This window comes from Rhododendron vialii, chromosome 11a (assembly GCF_030253575.1).
Source record: "Rhododendron vialii isolate Sample 1 chromosome 11a, ASM3025357v1".
Taxonomy (NCBI): Eukaryota; Viridiplantae; Streptophyta; class Magnoliopsida; order Ericales; family Ericaceae; genus Rhododendron; species Rhododendron vialii.
Window position 1 is genome coordinate 34,238,716 of NC_080567.1, and position 27,593 is coordinate 34,266,308.

The 27,593-nt window shown below is 42.1% G+C and overlaps 1 protein-coding gene and 1 long non-coding RNA gene across 3 annotated transcripts in view; one reads left to right on the plus strand and one right to left on the minus strand.

Annotated features, from left to right (window-relative positions):
- The window catches only part of LOC131307748 (protein trichome birefringence-like 13), a 53,678-nt gene extending 49,400 nt beyond the window's left edge, over positions 1-4,278 (plus strand). For both annotated transcript variants that reach the window (XR_009194209.1, XR_009194210.1), the window contains exon 2: positions 3,908-4,278. The gene's annotated coding sequence lies outside the window, so the exon portion shown is untranslated. The remainder of the gene's footprint in view (positions 1-3,907) is intronic.
- Positions 1-18,649, minus strand: part of LOC131307749 (uncharacterized) — a 55,850-nt gene extending 37,201 nt beyond the window's left edge. Inside the window, exon 1 of the long non-coding RNA XR_009194212.1 lies at positions 18,444-18,649. This is a non-coding gene — a long non-coding RNA (uncharacterized LOC131307749). The remainder of the gene's footprint in view (positions 1-18,443) is intronic.
- Between the last annotated feature and the right edge of the window lie 8,944 nt (positions 18,650-27,593).

Sequence of the window (27,593 nt, forward strand, 5' to 3'; positions counted from 1 at the left end):
GGTTTGATTTTTTGGTCTTTCATTGACGGCTAAACATAGAACTTGTCTTAGAAAAGTCATCACACCCTGTTGATCATATAGCTTACTCTCCAAAGCTGGCATTTTTTGTAGATTTCGATAGCATGCTGGTCAAATTAGCTCTCTCTATTTATTTGATTTGATGTAGGATGAAATTTGAATTTGTCGTATATTTTAGAATTAAAACAGTGGATAATATGATGGTTAATCTTGATTCTTATATTTTCTTTGCAACCCGCAGTTTAAAATGAGTGGGTACGTATTAACTCATTACATGGTCTGATTTCACGATTCCTATGTACCTTGGTCCTTCTTTTGTTCATCTTTTTATTATAGGTTTTTGTTTCATAGGTTTTTACACTGGTATTGAGCTTATACATGATGAACAGTACTGGGTTTGAAGGTGACTCCCTGAATAGGAATATGTTTGGCGTCCTGCTGGAGCGGACTGTGGATGTACATTTCTTGATTACAACCTTACTATGGTATATCGTCGGACAATTCCTTTGGTGCCATACGGTAGGTAAGCTGTATTTGAGTTGATAGTATATGTAGTATCTTGACTGGTTTATACCTTATAGTACATAGTTCATGAGGCTCATAACAAGAAGTAGAACAATGTATCCACAATTCGAGTTCCTAGAGGTAGCTTGAAGAAACAAACTTTGAATTGGTAAGAATCAAGACTCAAGACACTCTCTAACTAAAGACTCTGAGTGTTATTAATCATGGGGAATTTCTTATGGTAGTTGTTTACTGGTGACATTTTGTAGCTTTTATAGTTTCATGAATAAGGTTTGATTGAAGGTTAAATACTTTCCATCAACTCAGGATAGAAGATATAGGTATGGGAAAAACAGATTTTGTAATGAAGTCCCATCAATCAAACTGATTTTACGGGAATAACCTTTTTAATGATGTTATTGTTGCATTTTCTTCTTTTCTTATGGATATTTCGGAATGGAAAGAATGAAAAATTGGAACGCTCGTTGCTTCCATATAGCGGAAACTGTTTTTGAAATTTTGGAACATATTCTTTGTTTCATGAAAAGTGTGAAGTTTTCAAAAGGTTTTTCTAAGACAATTTTCAGAAACTACTAGCCAAACCTGTTTTCATTCCACAGTCAGGTTCTGACCTTTTTTTTTTTTTTTTTTCAGGTTGAAAAAATTCTCCCTAAATAGCAACAGAACCAATGCGGAGGTTCAGATGGTGAACCTGCATTTGTACATGTCCCTTAATGGCTCTGAGTGCAATATATTAAACCTAACCCACACGTCTGAGTTCAGAGCAAATGCCAATCCATCTTCGGCTGGTGGAAAGAAACATGATGATTGTATGCACTGGTGCTTACTGGGTGTCATGGATACTTGGAATGACTTGTTTATTGCTCATCTAAGCAACATCAAGGAGCGGAGCTGAGAGGTAACCATTCCATTCTTACTGCAAGGTGCAAGGGTTCATTTGTTGTTGGGAAAACTGTATATTTTAAGCAGTTATTGTGTTGTTTGAACCAATAATGGTTGCAGTAGGTTTTAATTGTGGCTGAGGTTGACTCATGTGTATTTTGTACCCAAAAGGTTATGTACAAGCTGACAATCGGCTTCACTAATGGTACTGCATAGAAATAACGAATGATTGAATCTAAGAACATATGAATCTTGACTAATTTGTCAGGGCATTTCAAGGTTTACATGGTCATAAGCTTTACAGATCTCTTAAGTGGGAAGGGAGAAACAATTTGGAGCTCGAAGTTCTAGTGGAAGACATTTCCACCTGTTGGTCAAGTAGAAATATCGTTTCTCTCCTATATATTACGTATGGATCTGGGATTGGAGGAGGAAAATGAAAAGAAAAAAAAAGGTGGAAGAAGTCAATTAAAAACTTCGTTCTCTTGTTTCTATTAACCATCATAACGGTGTTCAATAGGATTTCATTAACCATTTTTGCTTCATTCCTTTCTGTATAGACTGAGACGAAGTCCTTTGATCTGGATTCTGCAATCATTTTTCATTGTTACAGGTTACCGCAGTTAACGATCAAGCCAAAGGAGACTGCAATCGTTTCTGTTCAAAGGGTAACTAATTTGGTATGCTACCATAGGTCAACCATTCTTCTCCTTAGAACAAGTTCACCGCATCAAATCACATTGCGAAAGTCGATTTTGGCATGCTACAGTGCAAAGTCAAATAGGAAGCAAAATATATAGCAAAGCTATTGTACCGATTTGTTGCTATTTTGGAACAATTGTGATTTTTTTCCGTTGAAGAGAAGAAATCAGTTGGGTTTGGAAAAGTTAAACTTCAGCAAATTTGGCACAAAAACTGACTTTTGCAAAAGTTTGGCATCAAGTTTGACTACCTTTTAACCTAAGGGGTTGGCCGAGTGGTCAAGGATTTGAGACTTAGTGGTTTGCCCCTTATAAGGTCTCAGGCTTGAAACCCCTCAGTTGCTATCAACTTTTTGAGGCCGGTTCATACGGTGCATTTGCTCTGGCTTTAAATGGGGCCCTGCTAGTGGATGGTGGGTTTATGGTCTCCCAAGATTAATCAATGCGTGCGTAAGGTGGCCTAGACATTTGGTTATAAAAAAAAAAAAAGTTTGTCTACCTGTTTTATACTAAAAAAGAAAAAGAAAAAAGAGTTGCCATGAAGTTACTTAACACATCACCCAGATAACGTGTTCAATATAGTACCATCCAGATTAAGCATTCTTAAGGCGACAGTCCAAAATTCGATGTTTTGATGATTCCATCTAGTAGAAGATCTGTAATTTGACCACCCATGTTTTGATTAACTCGTATCTTTCAGTCCTTGTTACTCTGCTCTTCTTCTATCTTAAATCCTGACCATCATGTAATTGACCATAGCCAGAGGTGTGACGGTCCAGGCAAAAAGATAATCAGTCTACTGATCATCGTCGCGTATGAGGAAAAGTTGATCTGAAAATTCTATTTTATCTCTAGGAATATTATTAGCTAGTACTCACTTTGATTACTAAGTGATCACATGAGCATGCTTAAGGTTTAGATGATTTGAGCAATTCTGAAAATCATATTCAGCTAGTTAAAGCGGACCCGATTGTTCACACCCGAAAGTGAATTAATCAATTCACCAGCTAATTATCGTAATCCCAGTCACTTTCGACATCATAAATTTGCTAAGATGGACCAGAAGCCCAACCAGCCCTTAGCCAGGTTAGTTAATTATTATGTGTGTTTCAAGTCTATCTGTAGTTTTCCGTGGAAGACTGGTTTCACTAAAATATGGTTGACCATGACAACGATGGCAGGCAGGCAACGATGTAGAAATTGAATCGCAATGATGAAAGACTTGACCCGGGGCAAGCCTTTCTTGAGAGGAGAGGAGTGCTTATTTCGTGTCCCGCTGGCCTTGCGTTGCTCCGACTTATGCATTACACATTTACACTTGCACCATGCACTTTGTGGCAGGTACTACAAAAATGTGTCATATATTCTAATATATAAAGGAAGAAGCACTTTTGGTGTGTTTTACAAATGTGTCATATATTCTAATATATAAAGAGAGAAACACTTTTGGTGTGTTTTGAAGCTGTGTCACAAAGGTGTTTTTAACAATTGCCCCTCGCGCAAAAATCTTTTTTACAACAATTTTTATAGGAGTGATTTTGGTACTCTCCAAATTGATAACCACGCTGCCAAAGAAGAGTGCCAAAATCAATTCCTTATAGGGGATTAATTTTGGCACTTATGGAATTGATTTTGGCAAATTGATAACCACACTCCCTAGGAGCTTTTAGGTGCCTCCGCTCTCCCGCCCCTGCTTCGTGCTACTAAGGCTTAGACATACCCGTACCCGAGTCTATGTGACATGGTTTCTCACAGATTTACTTTGTTCGTATGCTGTACAGGTGGTCAGCCAACAGTAATGGCGATGTGCTGAAGTCTTTTGGGTATAAAGAGGGTTACAGAGTTGATGTTAATATTCCAGAAGGAAAATGGGCACAAGCTATTAGTATCCAAGATATCCTCATCTTCAACACGGGACACTATCACGTTGGTAATGCGATCTTTTGGTCATTATGTACAATCTATTGCTGAATTGAAATGTATATTCACCAAGTGAATTGGGCATAGGAGAATGAAGAACTTCCACTCGTAAGTAGTTAGGGATAGGTACGGGGGCTATCAGCCCCTTGTGGATTCTTGCATTATCTTTTCCTCTATAATAAGAAACTCGAGTGCTGAGGCTTATATATACGTGGTAAAGAATGCCCTTATGGATAGTTGATGCAGATGCCATAGCGGAGTGGTACCGCCGCAAGCATGATTTCTACTGGCCGGTTTTTTCGTAAATACCTTACCGGGGGATTGGGCTTTGGGCCCACTTGGGTTCAATCCGAAACGGTCAAGACTCATGGCTGCTGTGTGTTTTTTAGCCGTTTACGGCCGTTTAGGGTCCCGAAAGCCCAAATTTGCCGTTTAAGGAAAGATTTGATTTGCTTATAACTTAGGCAAGGAGAATCCGAATTAAGCTGTTCTTTTGGGAGAAGTCTTAGAATTTTCTCTATTTTCTAGTTTTCTATTATTCTGAATTTTTCCGTTTTTGGCAATTTTCGTCATTAATTGATTCCGTTTCCAGTTTGGGGCAAATCAATTAGGGTTAGGGTTTTCTCTACTATTTAATAAGTTGTAAGCCTTCTGGGCAAGAGAGTCGTTATTGATTATTATTGAAATTAAAAGAGTCTAGAGAGCGTTTTCTCTAACTTTATAGTTTGTGTTCATCTTTGTTGCGCGTTTATTCCGCAGTTCATAAGGCGCCCTGCATCAATAGTCTAAGCTGGGAAGTACGAATCTACCCCTTTGTGGAAGTCCTCTCTCAGTTTGATTTCACATCTTTCTGGTTGTGCAGTCATTGTGGTGTAACTGCCAAAGTTACTGGACGTTTCTTGTTTTTTTTTTACCATAACCACTGAACGAGTGACACCTAGTGAGAAGCTACCACACACGACAGAGGTAGGAGCTTTTTTACACTTATTGTTTCGTAGTTCAACGATTTTAAATCGTACACACTTGCTTGTTCACTTGGTTTGGTTTATCAGTTTTTCATGTTGAAATATTGAGTTACTTATTTGCATCTCAGTCGTTCTTGTTTTAGGTGGTGCGCTCCTTCGAAGTTTGCCCTTGTAAAAACACCCTTTTTAAAAATAAAAAAAAAGGGTCTATCTGTGACACCTCTAATGCCTGCTGCTGTTGGCCTCAATAGCGTTCTAAAGTATATGGTATGACCCTTATGCTTTGTTTGGTTGGTGCTTTGAAAATTCTGAGATGTGCAAAATGCTCCATAGCAACAAATCAAAGTAGGCATGACAAGTAGTGCACATGTATTTTAGTTTTTACTCAAAGTACGGAATGGTGGGAAATTCAATTTAGATTCCCATTATGCCTTTCTATTCCCGCCATCCAAACATATCTTTTGGGAATTAGAAATTAGACAAAGTAAATAAGCTAAGTTGACCGAAAAAAGTAATAGTAGTTAGTTATTCGAAATTCACAAAAAAGACTATTACATGGGGATGGATGTAGTAACATAGAATGTCTTTCCTTGAGAAAAAAAGAGAAATTGTAGGGAAAAAACACGGAAGAAATGAAAAATCACTTTAAGAAACATATACTTCTACCTTCCCAATTAAATGTCCCTTTCGAGAATTCGTGCATTTTCAAACTCCGAAAAAAATATTTATTTGTTTACACCAAATTAAATGAATACTTTAATTTGATGTCAAAAATAATAAAACAATATATAGAAATTGCAATTTTAAGCGGCCAAGAGCAGTTTGAAGCGGCCAATTTCAGTTTTAAGCGGCCTAGTGCAATTTTAAGTGATCAAGTCCAATTTTAAGTGGCCAAGAGCAGTTTAAGCGGCCAAGTGCATTTTTAAGCGGCCTAGTGCAATTTTAAGCGGCCAATTCCAATTTTAAGTGGCCACGACCAGTTTGAAGCGGCCAAGTGCAATTTTAAGAGGGCAAGAGTAGTTTTAAGCGGCCAAATACAATTTTAAGCAGCCTAGTACAATTTTAAGCGGCCAAGAACAGTTTTGAGAGGCCAAATGCACTTTTAGGCGGCCAAAAGTAAATTACCGAGGCCAGGGAAGAAAAGATCATGAAACAGGGATCACAAGTGTGGTTGACAAACACGCTTTCCTCATACAATTGGACTACGACCAATTTCCCGCGGCCCAGAGTAATTTTGAGCGGCCACGTGCAATTTTAAGTGTCCAAGTGCAGTTTTGAAAGCCCAAGTGCAATTTTAAGCAGCCAAGAGCAATTTTCAGCGGCCGAGTGCAATTGTAAGCGGCCAGGAGTAGTTTGCCACGGCCAGGGAATGAAAGATCATGCCCGGTGGATTAGAATGCGTGGTCGACAAATACGCTTTTGTCATAAACTAAGTAAAAAATCATGTTCAGTTCAGCATCCACTGTTGTCCTCCCATGGCACTGAGAGAGACTCAAAACACAACCACTCTCTCTCACTCTCTCTCTTTAGAACCACCTAGACTTCAACCCCGCAGAATACTTCAAACCGATCAAGGAGATCTACAAGGGCTGGAATTGCATTGGGACTAACAAATTTGACGCTTTTGATATCGTTAAGCAGTGGTGGACGGTAGCCCCGTCACTGTGGTCTCCCACGATTCGATCTTCTTTGATTTCTCAAAAGCTTCAGAGACACTACTATCAGTACTCTCTCTCTCTCTCTCTCTCTCTCTCTCTCTCTCTCTCTCTCTACATACTTTTTAACAGTTACTTGATAACTTCGGTGAAGGCTGAGCTTTGTTTGTTTAGCGAGAGAATATAGCAGTAAATTGAGCAAAAAAATGCTTATTTTGAATGTGTTAGTGTGTTTTGGACATTACTTTGGTAGATTGGCCAATGGAGTAGTTAAGAACAGCGAAATGGCTACGGCTGATGGTAACAATTAAGAGAAGCGGATGGGTAGAAATTCACTCTAGCGGCTTTAGTTTGAATGGGACACGATCCGATAGTTAGGAAAAGCAATATGGTTACCTTAGCGGGTAGCACTACACTCTAAGGAGGGGAGGGCTAGAAGTTCAATTTTTGTTGGCAACTTGGCACCCAAGTGGGGGATGGAATTGTGATGTCGTCAACCATGGCGTCAAGGAAGACCAAGAGCAGAAATTGTAGACACCCTGGGAAGATCATGCACGAAGAGCATTCGATCATGCACGAAGAGCATTCAATGCTCTTGGAAGTTTTCTTCATTCCGTCGCTAAAGGTCTATGTAATAACAGAGTGGAGAGAGCAGAATAGAGTGAGGGCTCCTCCTCTGGGAGGGAGCCGAGCTCCTCCAGTAAGGCTTTGGCGCTCTGGCAGGAGAGTGTGCGATGAGAGAGATACACTAAGAAGTTGAGTGATTGGTACCCCCATGTAACATTTTTGTATTTCTCATTTGGTGAAACACTTCTCTTCTGCTGTGGATGTACCCGTTCTTTGGGGAACCATGTAAATTGGTTGTGTTCTGTGTGATCGGTGTGTGTGTATGAGCTTTTGGGCAAATCTGGGGCACAACCCTTTTGATGTGTTTGGTCCAAAGGAACTAGGTTTTTTTGAATATCAGGGAACTGGATGTGCGCAATGGAGAAAACAAATTATGTAGCCGACCCAAATGATGGGAATTAAGGTTTGGTTTGGTTTAAATATATGAAGCACGGATATGATATGGGATTCAATACCGATAGAAAGATACGTAAATTTGTCAAAAACATAGGTATCGTGAGAAAAAGGTTAGAATCTTTGAATGTAAGATATCAATCTATTATGACTAAACCTTTTAATTTCAGTTGGGCACATAAAAGCTTCATTTGAGTATCAGCGGGAATGGTTGTCAATGAACAAACAAATTAAATGACACGTGGAAGAAATGCGTCAATCGAGAAAATTCAAAAAGGATTGTGACATTTGACTCTCACTATTTTCTTCTCAAAGAGGAAAAATACTGCATTATAATGCTATATAATCAATGCCTCAATTTCCATTTTGTAGAAGTTTATCTATGCGTACTGAATCTGATATTCAAAGGGCAAACATAATTTTCGGATTTCAATTGCAATTTTGAAGCGGCCAATAGCAGTATGACGCAGCCAATAACAGTTTTAAGCGGCCAAGTGCAATTTTAAGCGGCCAAGAGCAGTTTTAAGCGACCAACTCCAATTTTAAGCGGCCAAGAGCAGTTTTAAGCGGTTAGTTGCAATTTTAAGCGGCCAAGAGCAGTTTGATCCGGCCAAGTGCAATTTTAAGCGCCAAGAGCAATTTTCAAAGGCCATGGGCAATTTTAAGTGGCCAAGAGCAAATTTCCACGGCCAAGTGCAATTGTAAACGGCCAAGAGCAGTTTGAAGCGGCCAAGAGTAGTTTAAAGTGGCCAATTGCAATTTTAAGTGGCCAAGAGCAGTTTGAAGTGGCCAAGTGCAATTTTAAACAACCAAGAGCAGTTTTAAGCAGCCAATTGTACTTTTAAGCTGCCAAGAGCAGTTTAAACCGGCCAAGAGCAATTTTAAGCGGCCAAGTACAATTAATTTTAAGCGGCCAAGAGCAGTTTTTAGCGGCCAAATGCAATTTTAGGCGGCCAAAAGTAAATTGCCGCGGCCAACGAAGAAAAGATCACGATTCGGGGATCACAATCGTGGTTGACAAACACGCTTTCCTCATAAAATTGGACTACGAGCAATTTCTCGCGGCCAAGAGCAATTTTTGGCGGCCACGTGCAATTTTAAGCATCCAAGCGCAGTTTTCAACGCCAAGTTCAATTTTAAGCGACCAAGAGCAATTTGCATGGGCCAAGGGCAATTGTAAGCAGCCAAGAGTAACTTGCCGCTGCTAGAGAATAAAAGATCACGGCCAGGGGATTAGAATGCGTGGTTGACTAACACGCGTTCATCGTAAACTTAGTAAAAAAACGCGTTCAATTCAGCATCCACCGTCGTCCTCCCATGGCACTGAGAGAGACTCAAAACACAACCACTCTCTCTCTCTCTCTCTCTCTCTCTCTAAAACCACCTAGACTTCAACCCCGCAGAATACTCCGAACCGATCGAGGAGATTTACAAGGGCTGGAATTGCATTTGGACTAACAAATTCGACGCTTTTGATATCGTTAAGCGGTGGTGGAAGGAAGCCCCGTGACTATGGTCTCCCGCGGTTCAATCCTCTTTGGTTTCTCAAAATCTTCAGAGACACTACTATCGGTACTCTCTCTCTCTCTCTCTCTCTCTCTCTCTCTCTCTCTCTCTCTCTCTCTCTCTCTCTCTACTTTTTGATAGTTACTTGATAACTTCGGTGAAGGCTGAGCTTTGTTTGTTTAGCGGGAGAATATAGCAGGAAATTGGGGGAAAAATGCTTATTTTGAATGTGTTGGGTTGGTTTGGACATTACTTTGTTAGATTGGCCGATGGAGTAGTTAAGAGCATGTACACCAGTGAAATGTATTTTACCTATCCAATAATCTACTTTTTCTATTTTACCTACTCAAATCTCTCTCAACCCCACACCAATCTTCTCTATTATACCTCTTTATCCTTATAAAATATATTAAAAGGGAAAGACATAGAGAGGGGTAGAGATAGAATGAGGGAGTGATAGGGAGAGAGAGGGGAAGAATAATATTTGTTTATTTATACATAGCTACAGTTGATAGGTATTTCTGCCGAACCAAAACAACAAATGCATTTTACCTTGGGGTTTTGCTACTTTGGTGTAGCATGGATTTTCAAGGTTTGCATGGCTATTTTACCTAAATCTTCTCTTTAGCTCTGCTGATGTTGTTGCTCTAAGAACAGCGAAATGGCTACTGCCGAAGGTAACAATTAAGAGAAGGGGATGGGTAGAAATTCACTCTAGCGGCTTTAGTTTGAATGGGACACGATCCGGTAGTTAGGAAAAGCAATATGGTAGTTGGGAATTAGAAATTAGACAAAGTAAATAAGCTAAGTTGACCGACAAAATTAATGGTAGTTACTTATTCGAAATTCACAATGATATGATGTTGCAAAAAAAAAATGAAAATGTCCACTCGATAACCTACCCAGATGCCAATAGGAATTACGTGTATTTGTGTTTGGCTTATTTTCTTTTTCCAGCTTCTGATATGTGTGATGATGCCAGATATCATTTGTGGAGGAAAGAATGAAACCAAGTGCAAGCATATTTTTACGTACCCAATCCCCTCAACATTTTGAAGGGGGTGATTGGGATCCAGGTGGTTCTTGTCATCAGTTACATCCAATTCTTAAAACTTTGTAGTTCTTCTCTCAGCGGATATTTATTTTTCATTAGTATTGTTATTGTTTTCATTTTCTTCTTTTCTTATGTATATTTCGGAAAGGAAACAACCCCAAACCAAAATAACTCCACAAATTTCGCATTAACTTACAACAGTTCAAAAATTAAAAAAAAAAAAATTCCGGGTCGCTACAAATCAGTCCATTCAAACTATTATGGCTCATACTTCCCCAAGTTTGAGACCAAATCCTAACACTGAAGATTCTGTTTATTGGTTACCTCATCCAAGTGGCATGTTTACTGTTAAGTCAGCTTATAATGCTATTAGGAAAAGGTATCCGACTCAGTCTTGGCACAAGATTGTCTGTGGCAGTAATACTGTCCCTCGATGGTCTTTTATTCTTCGGTTGGCTGTCCTTCAAAGACTTACCACCAAAGATCGGTTGAGAAGCTGGGGTATGCAATTGGATGGCATCTGCCCTCTTTGTATGTCTGTTGATAAAACTCACCAACACTTATTTTTGGAATGTTCTTTTTCCACTGTTGTGTGGCAACATATGGCTACCAATAATATGATTTGGAATATGCCTGGTAGCCTGGTGGAGGTTCTTAACTGGTACTGTGGGCAGGTCAATGGTAAAAGTTTGAAATCTATTAGTCTTCAATGTTCCCTAGCAGCAACTGTCTATGGTCTATGGAGGGAGAGAAATTGTCGAATTTTTCAAGGGAAAGTGATGGGGCTTGATCAGATGATGAGAAGCATTGTAGCTGATGTTCGGGACTTCCTTAGCTCAAGGAGAAAGATGAAACAGTCTCCGGAGAATCAATCTTTGTGCAGGAATTGGGGCTTATCTAGTACGATTTTCTTACATGCTTAGTTCTTTTGGTTCTTGTTTGTTAGTTTTGATGGCTAGTTTGGAGTTGTTTTCTGATGGTTGTTGTAAGAGACTATATCCCTAGACTTTATTGTTGTTTTGAGCTTAATAAGATCTGCACTTATCAAAAAAAAAAGTTTGGCTACCCAGTGCAGAACCTTTGGCAGGCCAATGGATTTACTTAAACTGTCATCCAATGTAAAACTCTTTTTAACACAGTATAAAATGAATTAATTTTCCCATATAAATATATAGAGTATTCATAAAAAAACAGGTCATTCTCAAATTTGAGGCCTAAAGCTCATATTCGTCACTGGCCTAATAGACAAGTTGGCTCTACCACTAGTGTTAAATCCTCCCTCCGTCTCCATTTAATGGTAATAAATTTTTTGTCTTTTAAATGGGTTATATTTTTAGGGGAATGATTTTCATTATTATTTTTAATATATAAATGCAGTCCATTTTTTGTCGTTTAGTAAAAAATAACACATAAAAGTTGCACCGAAAGACATGGAAGAGAATGCATTTTTAAAAAAAGGGACCATTTTTTATAAACGCACTCCATTTTTTGGCTTATAGCGAAAAATTATAATAAAAGTTGCACTAAAAGAGAAGGGATAAAGTGCATTCATAAAAAAAGAAGAAGTGTGAAAATCATTTACCTACTTTTAAATTGCTAACAAATTTTACATCCAATATGGATCTTATTTGATGTAGATCTCAATTAGTTTATTAGACAATATTTTCAAAATCGCATAAATCATTATGAATAACAAAATATAAGAAAATTGAAAAATGGTACAAACTTTCAATAAAGACTATTAATCTGCTATGAACTCAGACACGTAGATTATGTCCAATAAAATGAGCGCAGAGCCATGGAGGGCCTTGTACACCGTAACTCCTATTGGATCCGGGATAACATAAGGGGTAAATTTATACTTCCCTACTCTGACTATCCAGAAGGGCACTCTTTACCATGTATGCAGAAGTCGCAGAACTCGAGTTTCTAAATAGAGGAAAAGATAATGCACCCAAAGTTTCAATTCAGCAATAGATTGTACATAATGACTGAGAGATAGCATTACCAGTGTCCCGTGTTAAAGATGAGGACATCATGGAAACTAAAAGATTGGGCCATGTTCCTTCTGGAACATCAACAAATTTATGTATCTTTCTATCTGTATTGAATTTCGTATCCTTTACATGATTTGTATATCTAAACAAAACAAAACCAAACCTTCATTCCAAATCAATTGGATCGGCCACGCCATTTCGGTACAAAATACTCATGAGTCGACCTCAGCCATAACTAAAACCTACTGCAACCACTATCGGTTCAAACAACACAATAGCTGCGTAAAATATACAGTTTTCCCAACAACAAATGAACCCTTGCGGTAAGAATGGAACAGTTACCTCTCAGCTCCGCTCCCGCACCTTGATGTTGCTTAGATGAGCGATAAACAAGTCATTCCAAGTATCTATAACACCTGGTAAGCACCAGTGCATACAATTGTCATGTTTCTTTCCACTAGTCGAAGATGGATTGACATCTGCTCTATTAGTGGACATCATGGGAAGATCACTCCACACATGGCAACAATCAATTAGGATCATGATTAGTCCCATAATATTGGATTATTATTTTACATTCCATACTTATCATTTCCTAGTTAGTGTTACCCGCTAAGGTAACCATATTGCTTTTCCTTACTACCGGATCATGTCCCATTCAAACTAAAGCCGCTAGAGTCAATTTCTATCCATCCGCTTCTCTTAATTGTTACCATCAGCCGTAGCCATTTCGCTGTTCTTAACTACTCCATTGGCCAATCTACCAAAGTAATGTCCAAACCACACTAACACATTCAAAATAATCATTTTTTTACTCAATTTACTGCTATATTCTTTCGCTAAACAAACAAAGCTCAGTCTTCAGCAATGTTATCAAGTAACTGTCAAAAAGTATGGAGAGAGAGAGAGAGAGAGAGAGAGTACCGATAGTAGTGTCTCTGAAGATTTTGAGAAACCGAAGAAGATCGAACCGTTGGAGACCACAGTGACGGGGCTTCCTTCCACCACCGCTTAACGATATCAAAAGCGTCGAATTTGTTAGTCCCAATGCAATTCCAGCCCTTGTAGATCTCCTTGATCGGTTTGAAGTATTCTGCGGGGTTGAAGTCTAGGTGGTTTTAGAGAGAGAGAGTGGTTGTGTTTTGAGTCTCTCTTACTGCCATATATGGGAGGACGACGGTGGATGCTGAACTGAACACATTTTTTTACTTAGTTTATGACAAAAGCGTATTTGTCGACCACGCATTTTAATCCACTGGCCATGATCTTTCATTCCTTGGCCGCGGCAAAGTACTCCTGGCCTCTTGCAATTGCACTCGGCCACTGAAAATTACTCTTGGCTGCTTTAAATTGCACTTGGCTTTGAAAACTACACTTGGACGCTTAAAATTGCACGTGGCCGCTAAAAATCACTCTGGGCCGCGAGAAATTGGTCGTAGTCCAATTTTATGAGGAAAACGTAACCACGCTTGTGATCCCCGTTTTGTGATCTTTTCTTCCCTGGCCGCGGTTATTTACTTTTGGCCGCCTAAAATTTCATTTGGCCACTCAAAACTGCTCTTGGCAGCTTAAAATTGCACTTTGCCACTTAAAACTGCTCTTGGCCTCCTAAAATTGCACTTGGCCGCTTCAAACTGCTCTTGGCCGCTTAAAGTTGCAATTGGCTGCTTTAAATTGCTCTTGGCCGCTTAAAATTGCATTTGGCCGCTTCAAACTGCTCTTGGCCGCTTAAAATTGCACTTGGCCACTTAAAAGTGCACTTGGCCGCTTAAAATTGCAATTGGCCACTTCAAACTGCTCTTGGCCGCTTAAAATTGCAATTTTTTTATAGTTTTTATATTTTTGACATCAAATTATAGTGTTCATTTAATTTGGTGTACACAAATAATTTTTTTTTTCGGAGTTTGAAAATGCACAAATTTTCGTAAGGGACATTTAAATTGGGAAGGTAGAAGTATATGTTTCTTAAAGTAATTTTTCATTTCTTCCGTGTTTTTCCCCTACAATTTCCCTTTTCTTCTCAAGGAAAGACATTCTATGTTACTACATCCGTCACCCTGTAATAGTCTTTTTTGCACTCATTTTATTGGACATAACCCATGTGTCTGAGTTCAGAGCAAATGGCCGTCCATCTACAGCTGGTGGAGAGAAACATGATTGTATGCATTGGAGCTTACCAGGAGTTACGGATACTAGGAATGACTTTTTTATAGCTCATCTAAACAACATTAAGGAGCGGATCTGAGATGTAATTGTACTATTTCTTACCGAAGTTGGTTAATTTGTTGTTGGAAAAGTTGTATATGTTACGCAGTCGTTCTGTTGGAATCGACATGGGTTGCCGTACTTTCTTGCTATGGTTGAGGTCGACTCCTGCATATTTTGTTTTGTACTTACCAAAAAAATTTGTACTATCTGATGACTGCAACAGCACTATGACTTTGTAATTGAGAAATTATTGAAGCGGTGTGAGTAGGATTTCATTAACCATTTCTTGTTTACAGGTGCCCTTTATGATCAATCCAAAGGAGACTGCAACATTTCAGCCCAAAGGGTTATTGATTTGGTGGCATATGCGTGTTTACCGTGTTAGAATTATTTGCAAAGTCTTTTTTGACATGCTTCAGTGCAAAGTAAAAAAAAGAGCAAAAGTTATTTTGTTACAATTATGATTCTTTTCCCTTGAAGGATGAGAGGACAGAGGAGGAATCAGTAGGCTTTGAGGTGGCAAGCGGTGGCGTAGCCAGAAATCTTGTTCGGTGGGGGCACCATTAAATATACAACAAATGATTAAAAAAATTGAACTTGGAACATAAAATTTGCTCGAATTTATGAGTAGATGATGTGTAAAACCATAAAGGTAAGAGAATCTTTTTAGAGAACCAGTAATTTTTGGGATACAATTTGCCATGACTTTTATAATTTAGGTGTAAAATTGAAAGTACTAGAAAGTGTAGTGGGGCCTATGCCCCTACTGGTATTAAATTTGATAAAGGTTTAGCAAAGCAAAACTTATTGCAAAATTTGACACCAAAAATAACTTCGCCAAAGTTGCACATCAAGTTTGGCTACCCAGAACCTTTGGCAGGCCAATGGATTTACTTAAACTGTCATCCAATGTAAAACTCTTTTCAACACAGTATAAAATGAATTAATTTTCCCATATAAATATATATAGTATTCATAAAAAAACAGGTCATTCTCAAATTTGAGGCCTAAAGCTCATATTCGTCACTGGCCTAATAGACAAGTTGGCTCTACCACTACTGTTAAATCCTCCCTCCATCTCCATTTAATGGTAATAATTTTTTTGTTTTTTAAATGGGTTATATTTTTAGGGGAATGATTTTCATTCTTTTGTTAAATATATAAATGCACTCCATTTTTTGTCGTTTAGTAAAAAATAACACATAAAAGTTGCATTGAAAGACATGGAATAGAATGCATTTTTAAAAAAATAAAAAAAGGAACCATTTTTTTATAAATGCACTCCATTTTTTGGCTTATAGCGAAAAATTATACATAAAAGTTGCACTAAAAGAGAAGGGATAAAGTGCATTCATAAAAAAAGAAGTGTGAAAATCATTTACCTACTTTTAAATTGCTAATAAATTTTACATTCAATATGGATCTTATTTGATGTAGATCTCAAATAGTTTATTAGACAATTTTTTCAAAATCGCATAAAACATTATGAATGACACGATGTAAGAAAATTGAAAAGTGGTACGAACTTTCAAAAAAGACTATTAATCTGCTCTGAACTCAGACACGTGGATTATGTCCAATAAAATGAGCATAGAGCCATGGAGGGCCTTGTACACCGTAACTCCTAGTGGATCCGGGATAACATAAGGGGTAGATTTATACTTTCCTGCTTTGACATCTAGAAGGGCACTCTTTACCATGTATGTAGAAGCAGCAGAACTCGAGTTACTTAATAGAGGAAAAGATAATGCACCCAACGTTTCAATTCAGCAATAGATTGTACATAATGACCGAGATATAGTATTACCCGTGTCCCATATTAAAGATGAGGATATCATGGAAACTAAAATATTGGGCCATTTTCCTTCTGGAACATCAACAAATTTATGTATCTTTCTATCTGTATTGAATCTCGTATCCTATACATGCTTTGTACATCTAAACAAAACAAAACAAAACCAAACCAAACCTTCATTCCAAATCAATTGGATCGGCTGCACCATTTCGGTACAAAATACTCATGAGTCGACCTCAACCATAACTAAAACCTACTGCAATCATTATTGGTTCAAACAACACAATGGCTACGTAAAATATACAATTTTCCCAACAACAAAAGAACTCTTGTGGTAAGAATGAAACAGTTACCTCTCAACTCCGTTCCGCACCTTGATGTTGCTTAGATGAGCGATAAACAAGTTATTCCAAGTATCTGTAACACCCAGTAAGCACCAGTGCATACAATTGTTATGTTTCTTTCCACCAGCCGAAGATGGATTGACATCTACTCTATTAGCGGACATCATGGGAAGATCACTCCACACACGGCAACAATCAATTAGGATCATGATTAGTTCCATAATTATTGGATTATTATTCAACGAGAAAATTTCAAAATGGCACTTGAACTTTGCACCAAATGTCACAGAGACACCTGAACTTAAATTTATTTTAATTAAACATCTGTACTAACAAAATTCCCAAATTTAGACACCTGAACTTAAGTTTATTTCAATTAAACACTTGTACTAACAAAATCCCCAAATTTAGACCCCCGTCATTATACTCCGTCCCAAAAATTGCTGACATGGCATCTCCAACTTGTTTAAGTTGCCCCATTGCACATGTTTCCAATAGAGGACGACGCACCCAAGCGAAACCCATCATTAGAAGTCTGCCGAATAGAAAGAAGAACTTGGTTTGGTAAAAAAAAACATGGTTTGGAGGAAAAATAACCTTAACCTAATTGATTTCCCTCCATTTCTCTCTCCAGAGGTCTGCCTATGGTTCCACCATCTCCCTCACTTCAACCCTAGACCTGAAGTCTGCCTATGAGTTTCGCTTGGGTGCATCGTCCCTTGTTGGAAATATGTGCAATGAGGCAACTTAAACGGGTTGGAGATGCCATGTTAGCAATTTTTGGGACGGAGTTTAATGGCGGGGGTCTAAATTTGGGGATTTTGTTAGTACAGGTGTTTAATTGAAATAAACTTAAGTTCAGGTGTCTAAATTTAGGGATTTTGTTAGTACAGGTGTTGAATTGAAATAAATTTAAGCTCAGGTGTCTCTGTGATATTTGGTGCAAAGTTCAGGTGTCATTTTGAAATTTTCCCTTATTCTACATTCCATACTTATCCTTTCCTAGTTAGTTGCATCTCTATCTTATATATGTATGGCTGTATGCTACAATTAATTCTATGGAGAAACAATTCATATTCAACAGAAATTCTCGATTTATCATGGTATCAGAGCGCGGTTCGTGCTCTTCTTCTTCCGCATAAAACAAACTAGAGGAACACAGCAGCTTCAATCTTTTGTCCATCTTTACCGACATGGCCAATGCCCAAGAGAAGATTCAGAAATTAATTTCTGATAACTCCTCTCCTTATTTTTTGCACTCCACTGATCATCCCCGAAATCCCCTTGTTGATGTTGCCTTGACCCACACAAACTATGGGTCTTGGAATCGTGCTATCACCATGGCTCATTGTGCGAAAAATAAATTAGGCTTCATCGGCAACTCACTCCCTTCCCCAACAGATGAGGATATTAAGCCCCTTTGGAAACGAGTTTCAACAATGGTTCTTTCATGGATGCTTAATAGCATCGACAACTCGATCACACCAAGTTTAACAAGTTGCTGCACGCCGTATGAACTGTGGTGTGAACTCAAGTCAAGATTCACTCAAGGCAATAATGCTACCATCTTCAAATTCCAAAGGGAGATCGGCAATCTTCAGCAAGGTAATCTCAACATCAACAGTTTCAAGACGCTTTGGGATCAACTTGATGGTATCGATCCACCTCCAGAATGTACGTGTAACATTGCCAAGGCATGGCAAAAAAAAGGTGTTGAATGGACGTGTATACCAACTTTGGATGGGTATCAGTGAACCCTATCATGTTCTTCACACTCAAATTCTCACCAAGGATCCGCTACCCGACCTTGGGAAGATCCATGGCTTACTAATCTCAGAAGAACACACCAAGACTCCACAACTCGTCCCCACCATTCAACCCATCCAAGAAGATTCGACAATGATGAGTCAGAAAATTCAGCCTCAACAAAATCGATCCAAACCCAACAATGGGCAGTAGCGAAATCCGCATGTTCCTCATTTTTTTCCACAAAATCAAACAAGAGGCCAATCTTATACCCAACCCCAACAGCCCGTTTATGTTGGGCCCACACCCCGCCAGCAGCACTCTTCGGCCCGCAACAATCAACCCCGCTAGCCGCAGCACGCCCAACGATTTAACCTGCCAACTCAACCTAGTAAAGATTCAAATGCTCTATGCACTCATTGCAACCGTACGGGTCATTACAAGTTGATCGGGATGTTTTAAGCTCATCGGGTACCCGAATTGGTTCTTCAACTGCCTTCCGAACCAGTCCAATTACGCAGCACAATCATCCGTCATGGATTTCAATCCTCACTTGAGTCCCGCCGAGGCATCCCAAGCATATGAATTTACGATAATCCGTCTGCACTATTTTCTGGTAATACCAATTTTTATTTCACATGATTGGATTATTGATAGTGCATAGGGGCCTTATCTTACATGACGCCCCATCTATCTCTTTTAAACTCATACATATACAGTCACAGATAAAATTTTGCCAGTTCGATCGGCCTCTAGTTCTACTCAATCTGTTTCCCATACAGGAAAATAAATATCACTCCTTCCATTACTCTCTTTGATGTATCGCATGTCCCTAGCTTTTGTTTCAATTTATTATCTGTACAAAAATTATCCTGTGACCTTAAGTGCATTGTTTTCTTTTTTCCCAATTTTTACCTCTTTTAGGACCTGAAATCGAAGACTATGATTGGAGCGGCTGAGGCACACAATGGCTTGTACTACCTCCGCACATCACTCTCCACCACCCTCGAAGCTCCAATCGATGATTCCACCCTATGGCACCAAAGATTAGGTCATCCATCACCTGTTGTAGACACCCCATTCTGGACTGTCCAGATAACGTTATTTTCCGATCTTTTATTTTTCCCAATGATGATTATGGTCGAAAACAGTCTGAGGACGATGGTGTGTTTGAGCTTTGAGCGTCCCGAACCTCTTTCACACCCATGTCAAACCCTTCAAACCAGAGCCAAACAGCCCCAGCAAAACCCAACTGGCTTACACCATTGTTCTTTGGGCGTACGCCAGTTAGCTGCCACGTGTCGGTCATCGGCCGTTGACCCAGTTCTTACTGGCGCACGCCGGTCCACATGTGGCGCACACCCGTCTAGCCATGTCAAATCAACTTTATTCAGCCACATGGACGAGACTTTGGTGGCCACCCTGACGTCGGCCACAGTCTCCCTGATGATTACTCTCGGCAGGGACGTCCCCCTTCTCTCCTACACCCCCATCAAGGCAAGTCCCATGCATTTAATGCATGGGAGGCTCCCTTCTTGCCTTAAAACAGCCAAACAAGGCCTTAGTCCAGCCTGATCTCAGTCTCTCTCTCCCCTATAAATACCCTCCTTGCATTCATTTGCAAGGGGTTAGCCACATCAAGAGGTGCCATCTTCCTTCTTCTCTTTTCTTGCTCTCTTTTTTCTCCATTTCTATTGAAAGAGAAAGCAAGGCAACTCACTTCCATATATCCTACTGACATCCAATCACCTTCTAAACCTCCATCTTCCACCTTTAAGCTCCATACCATCTTCAAACCTCAATACAAAAAGGTATACCACCTTTACGTTCTTTTCTGTTTTCGACTCCTGAAGGGAACCAGTAAGGCCCAGGCTAGTAAACAATACTAGTCCTCGCCTTAAACTGGTAAAATACAACAATTGTATGAGATGAGACATGGCGCACGCCAGTAAACCTATGCCATACGCCAGTCATGGCAGTACGAGCACCACTGGCGTGGGGATCATGGATCATCATTTCTGCTTACTTACATTTCTGTCAACCACCTTAGCATGCTAAATAATCAGATTCACAGCTTTTCTGTATCCTAGAACTATTTAGCTATAGCATTCAATATTCGCTTTCCTCCACTTTAGAAGGCCCCTGGGATCCTTCTGGTCATGTTCCAGAGCCCAGATGATGCAAAGCCAAGCACTGGATCAGGATCAAAGTGGCGTACGGCATTCCATAACTGGCGTACGGCAGCTTATCCCAGGATCCAGTGGTTGGCCCTTGCATCTTAGCTTAATCTTGGCCTCCTTCGTATCCCCACACTGTTTTTGGGGTATTCTGTTGTCTTTCATGGCTTAAAGCCTTTTTGCCTGCCTGTAAATTTATATCCTGTTCTATTAACTGCGTGGTTTGTCCTGGGTGTGCGCTGGTCCTTTTCCAGAGCCCAGAGGATTGCAAACAAAGACTGAGAAACTAGATAATTGGAGTACGCCAGTTAAGTTGTGGCGTGCGCAGGTCGTGTCAGTATGCACTGGTTCGGCCAGGGCATGCTGGTGCGGAGCCTGTTCATGTCCCTTCAGGGCAGCGTACTCCAACTCATTCGGGTTGCTTAGTGCTTGTTCTCAATCTATTTTTTATCATTGCAAGCAATTCATCCATAGAGCATTTTGTCGCATAAACCGCAAGTTGTTACAGTTTTAATCCCCGTTAACTGCTCCCCCGCCCTAATTGGCTAAGAAATGATTAATGAGAGAAAAATGCAAACGTTTTACAAAAATGCCCAAGTAGAGACCAATCTCCGGATTGGGCGAGAGGGGCGCCATAAAACCCTTCCCCTCTCGTAACCTGGCTCCCGAACCTCAGATATCAAAGGTGACGACGGACCGGTCTAAGCCTTCTTCAAAATCAAACAAACGTGGCAAACGTTTTCGAGTTCGGTTCCTTGGGTGTTTTCACCGCTAAAACCCGAGTGGCGACTTTGAATCGAAACGTTTCGCCGCGCTTTCCGAAAAAGGGCCGCGCCTAATTTTTGTAAATTGAAAATTTCCGGGTCGCGTGCCCACAGTGGCGACTCTGCTGGGGACTCATTGCGTTGATTGGTATTTGGCAATTAATACATGAGTGAACAATTTTCAAAAGCCTGTCAAAATAGCACGCTCCGCGCTGCTGAAGAACGGAATGGTAACGTAACAGGATCTCAGCATCCGACCAATCCGAACTGGGGCTTTTACTATTGTTCTCTTGTGTAATTTTCTCCAAGTATCAATTAACAAAAGTGAGCCAAACTTCAAAGGGGATTTATTTCAAAAGCGTTGCATTTCTCTCTTATCGAATCATTTTTCGGCATTCTTCGTTCGTATCGATGGTTGGTCAGCCCCGTTGAGGTGTTTTAGGTAACCGCCACAATTTATTGGAGCCCGGGGTCCTCGAACACCCAACAACCTTGGACGATGATGAGTCGTGCTACCGTTCGACCGTTGCTTTGCTCTACGCGTTTCAATGGGAGGTATATCGCGGCTCTAGTCAGAGGAACCCCTTAAGCCAAAACCAGCCTCTACAGCACTTACAAAGCACTAGCACCTTTCAACCTAAGACAGGAACCCGCAGAGTAGGATTATTTGCATCTAACCCCATATCCTGTCTATGTGTTACCGCTTTTCTTATCGCATGCCTGTACATACATTCATGACCGTTTTGCGTAGGAGCATGCTAGGGCGGCTTTTAGGATGTCTTTCGTCGAGTCTGTCTCGCGCCCCTTCGACGTTGCCTTGGACCGATGACGAGTCGTGCATCTCGATGTTGTACGTTACCAAAAATCTTCAAATCCTTAATCAATGAGATTTCGGGAAATCAACACTTTCTAAGTCTTTGTCCAATACCCCATCGAGGTTTCAAGTCGAAAAACTAGGAACAACGGAGAGAATGGCGTGTTGCTTACACCACTCAGGTTAAAAGTGCTAATCACTTACACCGTCCAGGCTCCGGCACAGTGCTGCTTACGCCGCTTCGGTTACGGTATCACGCCATCTACACCAAGTTGTTCCAGAATCAAACTTTGAAACTTCAAGAAGGGTGAAGGCCAAAGGCTTAGGCTGTTTTGGCATCTCTTAGTAACATTCGATTCAATCAAGGATACACCGTCGAAAAGAAAATCCGAGGATTCTATGGCGACTGTCCGAGTGTCGTAAGGCAGACTCTCTCTAGTTCTAGAGTCTAGGAGGACACCGACGACGTTGGCATGATCATTTTTCCATTCTTGTCGTTTCTTTCAAATAAAATGATTGCAGGATGTCACTGAGCTTTTATACCTTGCTGTCTAGTCATGCCGATGTCAAAGCAGGGTTCCGAAATCAAGAGCCAAACCTACTTGGGGCCGTCCGTCGAGTCCGTTTAAGGGTTTGATTTGGGGTTTGTCTTTCAGTCTACCGCAACGGAAACTCTGGCCTGCACTGTGTCACGGGAGGATTCACCGCCGACTACTCTGCACAAGTCCCCTGCGTCTACTCCGTCTCTGCCAGCATCTCCAAGGCTCGTTAAGATAGAAGTTCAAACCATGGCAGATGTCCCACCTCCGAATCTCGCTACCGTATTGGCCGATCTACAGCACAACCTAGCCATCATGCAGCAAAGGGCCGACCAGGCCGACGCCTCCATGGCCAATCTCCGAACCCTAATTGAAGAGCAACTTCCTCTTGTAGCAGGAGGGGAAGGCGGCGAAAGGGGAGAGCGGGAAGTCTTTGCCGAAGAGGAACCTCTGATCGAAAATCCTGCTCCGAGCCCAGAGATGGCAGCTTTAGTCGTCAAAATGGCAAAGTTGGAAGAGGCAGTTGCTAAGTCCGAAAGAAAAGGGGCAGGAGTGCTAGACATGGATTGCTTTTGCCCGTTCCCAAATGCTAGGTTGCCCGATCGGTTCAAAATGCCCGACTTTGCGAAATTTGATGGGATCGGGGATCCGAAAACTCACCTGTTGGCCTATCATGGTGCGATAAAACTACATGGTGTCGGGGAGGATGCCATGGCTCAGTTGTTTCCATAAACCCTTGCCGGCCCTGCCTTCAAATGGTTCTTATCGCTCGACATTTCCAAGAGACGGACATGGGAAACATTGGCACGGCTTTCAATGCACAGTACAGCTATAACGCCCAGCTCAAAATGACCACCCGGGAGTTGGAGTCAACTAAGATGAATGCAAAGGAGTTTTTTGCAGACTTTATCCAGAGATGGAGAGCCAAGGCCGCTCTCATGCCCGATCGCCCGAGCGAGAAAGACCAGATCCGCATCATCTCCCGCAATCTGCAACCGGACTTTACCAAAAACCTCGTCTTGGTTCAAGGGGCAAACTTCGAGACCTTCTACGACTCTGGGTTGGCCATCGAAGAAGCCCTCCAAACTGGTGTTCTGCCCAGGAGCGACAATTCCTCCTCCACCTCAGCCTCAAAATCAAAACCCCGTGCATACACCGGAAACAGCACTGCTTTGTTCGATGGCAACAACTATGCCAATGCAAACTCTGCTAACAACCCCTCTGCCCAAAGCTCCAACCACATTGCCGACATCAACCAAGTTCAAACCCCTCAAAGACCCCGAAACCGCAACCAACCCCGTAACTTCACCAATTTCGAGGCACCACTTTCCTCGGTATTGGAGAAGTTAGTCAAAACCGGGCACCTTAGACCTCTAGCCCCGACTCCACTTCCTCAAAATCCACCTCCTAGCCATAACCCTAATGCTTTCTGTGCATACCACCAAATGCCCGGCCATTACACTGACTCTTGCTATCGCCTCCGTCATGCGATACAAGATTTGGTGGACAATGGTACCCTTCCAACTCCACCTACCAAGCCCAACGTCATCTCCAATTCCTTGCCTAAACACGACCCCAACCCTCAAGTAAACCTGATAAACCTCAGCTCCACCATATTCAACCCCACCGACCATATTACCTCAGCCAACAACCCTAAACCAATCGTACCTTTCCCTTCTGAGCCAAGTGTCAACATGATGGCAGCCGGTTGGGCCATGGAGGACAAAGCCAAGGAATGGGAAGAACTTTGCAATGACTGGGTCGAACACTACAACATGGGGTTTCCCACACATCCACAAGTCAATCAAATATGGCTAGACCAGTGGGAAGGAGAGTGGAATGCGGCACAGGCTGACCCTCTGGACGGTCTCTCTTTGTTCGCACTCTTCTACCAGCCCGAGCTGAACCAAGTTGAGGAAGAAGCCGAGGAATATGTATGGGATCCTCAGCCCGATGAATGGCAAATAGGTCAAGGTCTCAGGGCTGATTTAGACCAAGACGACATTAGTGAGGAGTACTGGGACCACTTTCAAGAAGGGGAGATTGTGCCCAACATCCGTCGCCCACTCGGCGCCATGCTACCTTTGGTGAATACGATTGCCGGGATGGTCAGCCGCTACACCCATGAGGTTGACCCTACGCTTGACATTGTCCCCGTAGAACAGCCTCGCCCTATCATTTCGGCCCCCGGAGACGATTGCTCGATCATGGTCCTGGATGCGCCTTCTGCCGACCTTTGGGATGCAGAGGAAACCACCAAGACTCCGTCGCCTGCCGATATTTGGGACGTCAACAATATCGTCGGTCTGAACATGGGGAACGAAGTATGGACCGTCAACACTGCTCTCGTCGATGGAGGATTTTGGGACGTTCCGTTCGTCACTAACCCGGGGGCGCCCTTTGAGGAAGAGGCTGCACAGGACCCTACCTTTTAGGAAGGACTAGTGATGGAGGATTTGGAATGGGACACAGCTCTGGGGCCAGACTCGTTCGCAACGGTGGCGTCAGCAGACAAAGGAAAGCGCAAGCTAAAAGAGGTACCGGCCGATCTGTGGGATTCTATTGACTCGTCTTCTTGGTGGGATGTGGCCAACGTCACAAGGAGTGGCCGAGTGTTTCAGCCATCCAACCTCCAGGCTGGAAGCTCGTCCAATCCATCGGCTCAGAAAACCACCGCTCCCGCTGCTCAGAGGAATGATCCGCTCTTTCCAAATGGGGTTCCAGAAGAAGACGCCATTTTGAAACAGCTCGAACGGATTCCGGCCGCCGTCTCTATCTGGGGTTTGATATCGTCATCAAAGGAGCATCGTGAAAAGCTGTCCTCCACGTTGGCCCGGCTTACAGTACCAATTGACATCACTCCCGAGGCCATGATTGCTCTTGTGCTGCCACTCCTCTCTAAGCACTCCGTCACATTCACCGAGAGGGATCTGCCCGTCGAAGGAACCGCTCACAATCGCCCGCTGCACATCACCGTCAAGTGCCGGGGACATTGGGTGCCAACCATACTAATCGACAATGGCTCTGCCATCAACGTTTGCCCAATGAGGGTTGCCTACTGCTTGGGGCTCTCGAAGAGTGACCTAACATCATCCAATCTGGCCATCAAGGTGTACGATAGCACTCGCCGCATGGTGGAAGGAACTCTAACTCTGAAACTAGATGTTGAGGGCTTCGAGATGGACGTAGAATTCCACGTGGTCGATGTCCCTGCTACCTTCAACCTGCTGCTGCTGGGCAGGCCGTGGCTTCATAGGGCCGACATCATGGAGGTACCTTCAACTCTGCACCAGAAGGTCATGCTGGGGCTCCCTACCGGAACTTTAACAATCTGCGGGGACTCTGGGATCCGCCCACTCGCGGATGACGGAACACCTGTCTTAGGCATTATGCACGGGGAGGAGGACTCAGACTTTAGGGGGTTCTCTTTCGACACATCTGGCTCAGTCCTCGCCATCGCCATGGATGATGATTTCACCATAAGCTCAACTATCCTCGAAATGATGAGGAAAATGTCATTCATGCCTGGCCTAGGACTCGGGGTCAACCAACAAGGGATCGCTGAGTTCCCTATTTTTCCTTCCACCGAAGGCCGCTTTGGCCTAGGCTACACTCCGCCGGCCAAAGACGCCAAAAAGAGGAAAGACACAGGAAAACCTTGGACCCTTTTTGGTAACCCCGACAGCTATTTTGTTCGAGAAAGAGGAGGCTCTGCTTACTCAGGACAGATAGAGCCGTTTTGGGATTCAGAGACTCGCACCTGGCTGCCGGGATTCGAAATCTTTGCTGCAGACACCTGGTCCAATGGCGAAGAGGAAACAGTTGAAGAAAAGCTTGCCAAAAGGGAATTCGAGAAACGGCTGGGTCGGACCAAGGAGGAGTTTGATTGGCTGAAGGCTTTTGATCAAGGGGGTCTGGAGATGTTGTTCTCCCAAGTAGGTTTGGTTGGCAAGGGTGAGGAAGCTGAAGTGATGATGCTCGGGCCCGACTCACCAGATGCTCTCGAGGATCCTACCTCTCTCATCGTGAAGGCACAGGGAAGTATCAATAACTGCATTTTCACTCCGCGTCTAACATGCATTGACGATGTATCTGAATCTGACACAGAGTCTGTCGAGTCTAAGTCTAGCTCAGAGTCGGAGTTTGTGCCTCTTGGCCCTCCACATCGTGGCTTTTACTTTGAGTTCGAGTCGTTTGTACTTGGAAACCCTGTTGGGTTTTATGAAATGCATGATCCTACTTCCGACTACTTTGCTAGCTTCTATATAAACTGTGTCGACCCTGACGATGAAGGAACAGACTTCGACGGGGACATCCCGGCTGAGTTGCGTTCCCTCATCGAAAAGGAAGATGAAAGGCGTGCTCAGCCTCTAAAAGAAGAAGTGGTTTTTGTAAATTTGAAAGACGAGGACGACCCCCGCATGATGCAAATTGGTGCAAATCTGTCCCCGGAAAATTACGCCGGAACAATCGAGCTTCTCAAAGAATTTCCCGAGGTTTTCGCATGGTCTCAGAAGAGTATGCCCGGCATTGATCCTGAAATAGTGCAGCATCGAATCCCGTTGGAGCCTGGGGCTGTCCCCGTCAAACAGAAACTCCGCAGGATGAGGCCGGATTGGGTTCAGAAGATCAAAGATGAGGTTACAAAGCAGATAGACGCAGGGTTCATAAGGGTTGCAGAATACCCCAAATGGGTCGCCAACATCGTGCCTGTGCGTCGACTTCAGGGACTTAAACAAGGCAAGCCCCAAAGACAGTTTTCCCTTGCCACACATTGACGTGCTTGTGGACAACACGGCGGGGCATGCCTTGCTCTCTTTTGTCGACGGATTCTCCGGATACAACCAGATCTCTGTGGCGCTCGAGGACCAAGAGAAAACGACGTTTGTCACAGAATGGGGCACTTACTGCTATGTGAAGATGCCTTTTGGGCTGACGAACGCCGGATGTACTTTCCAACGGG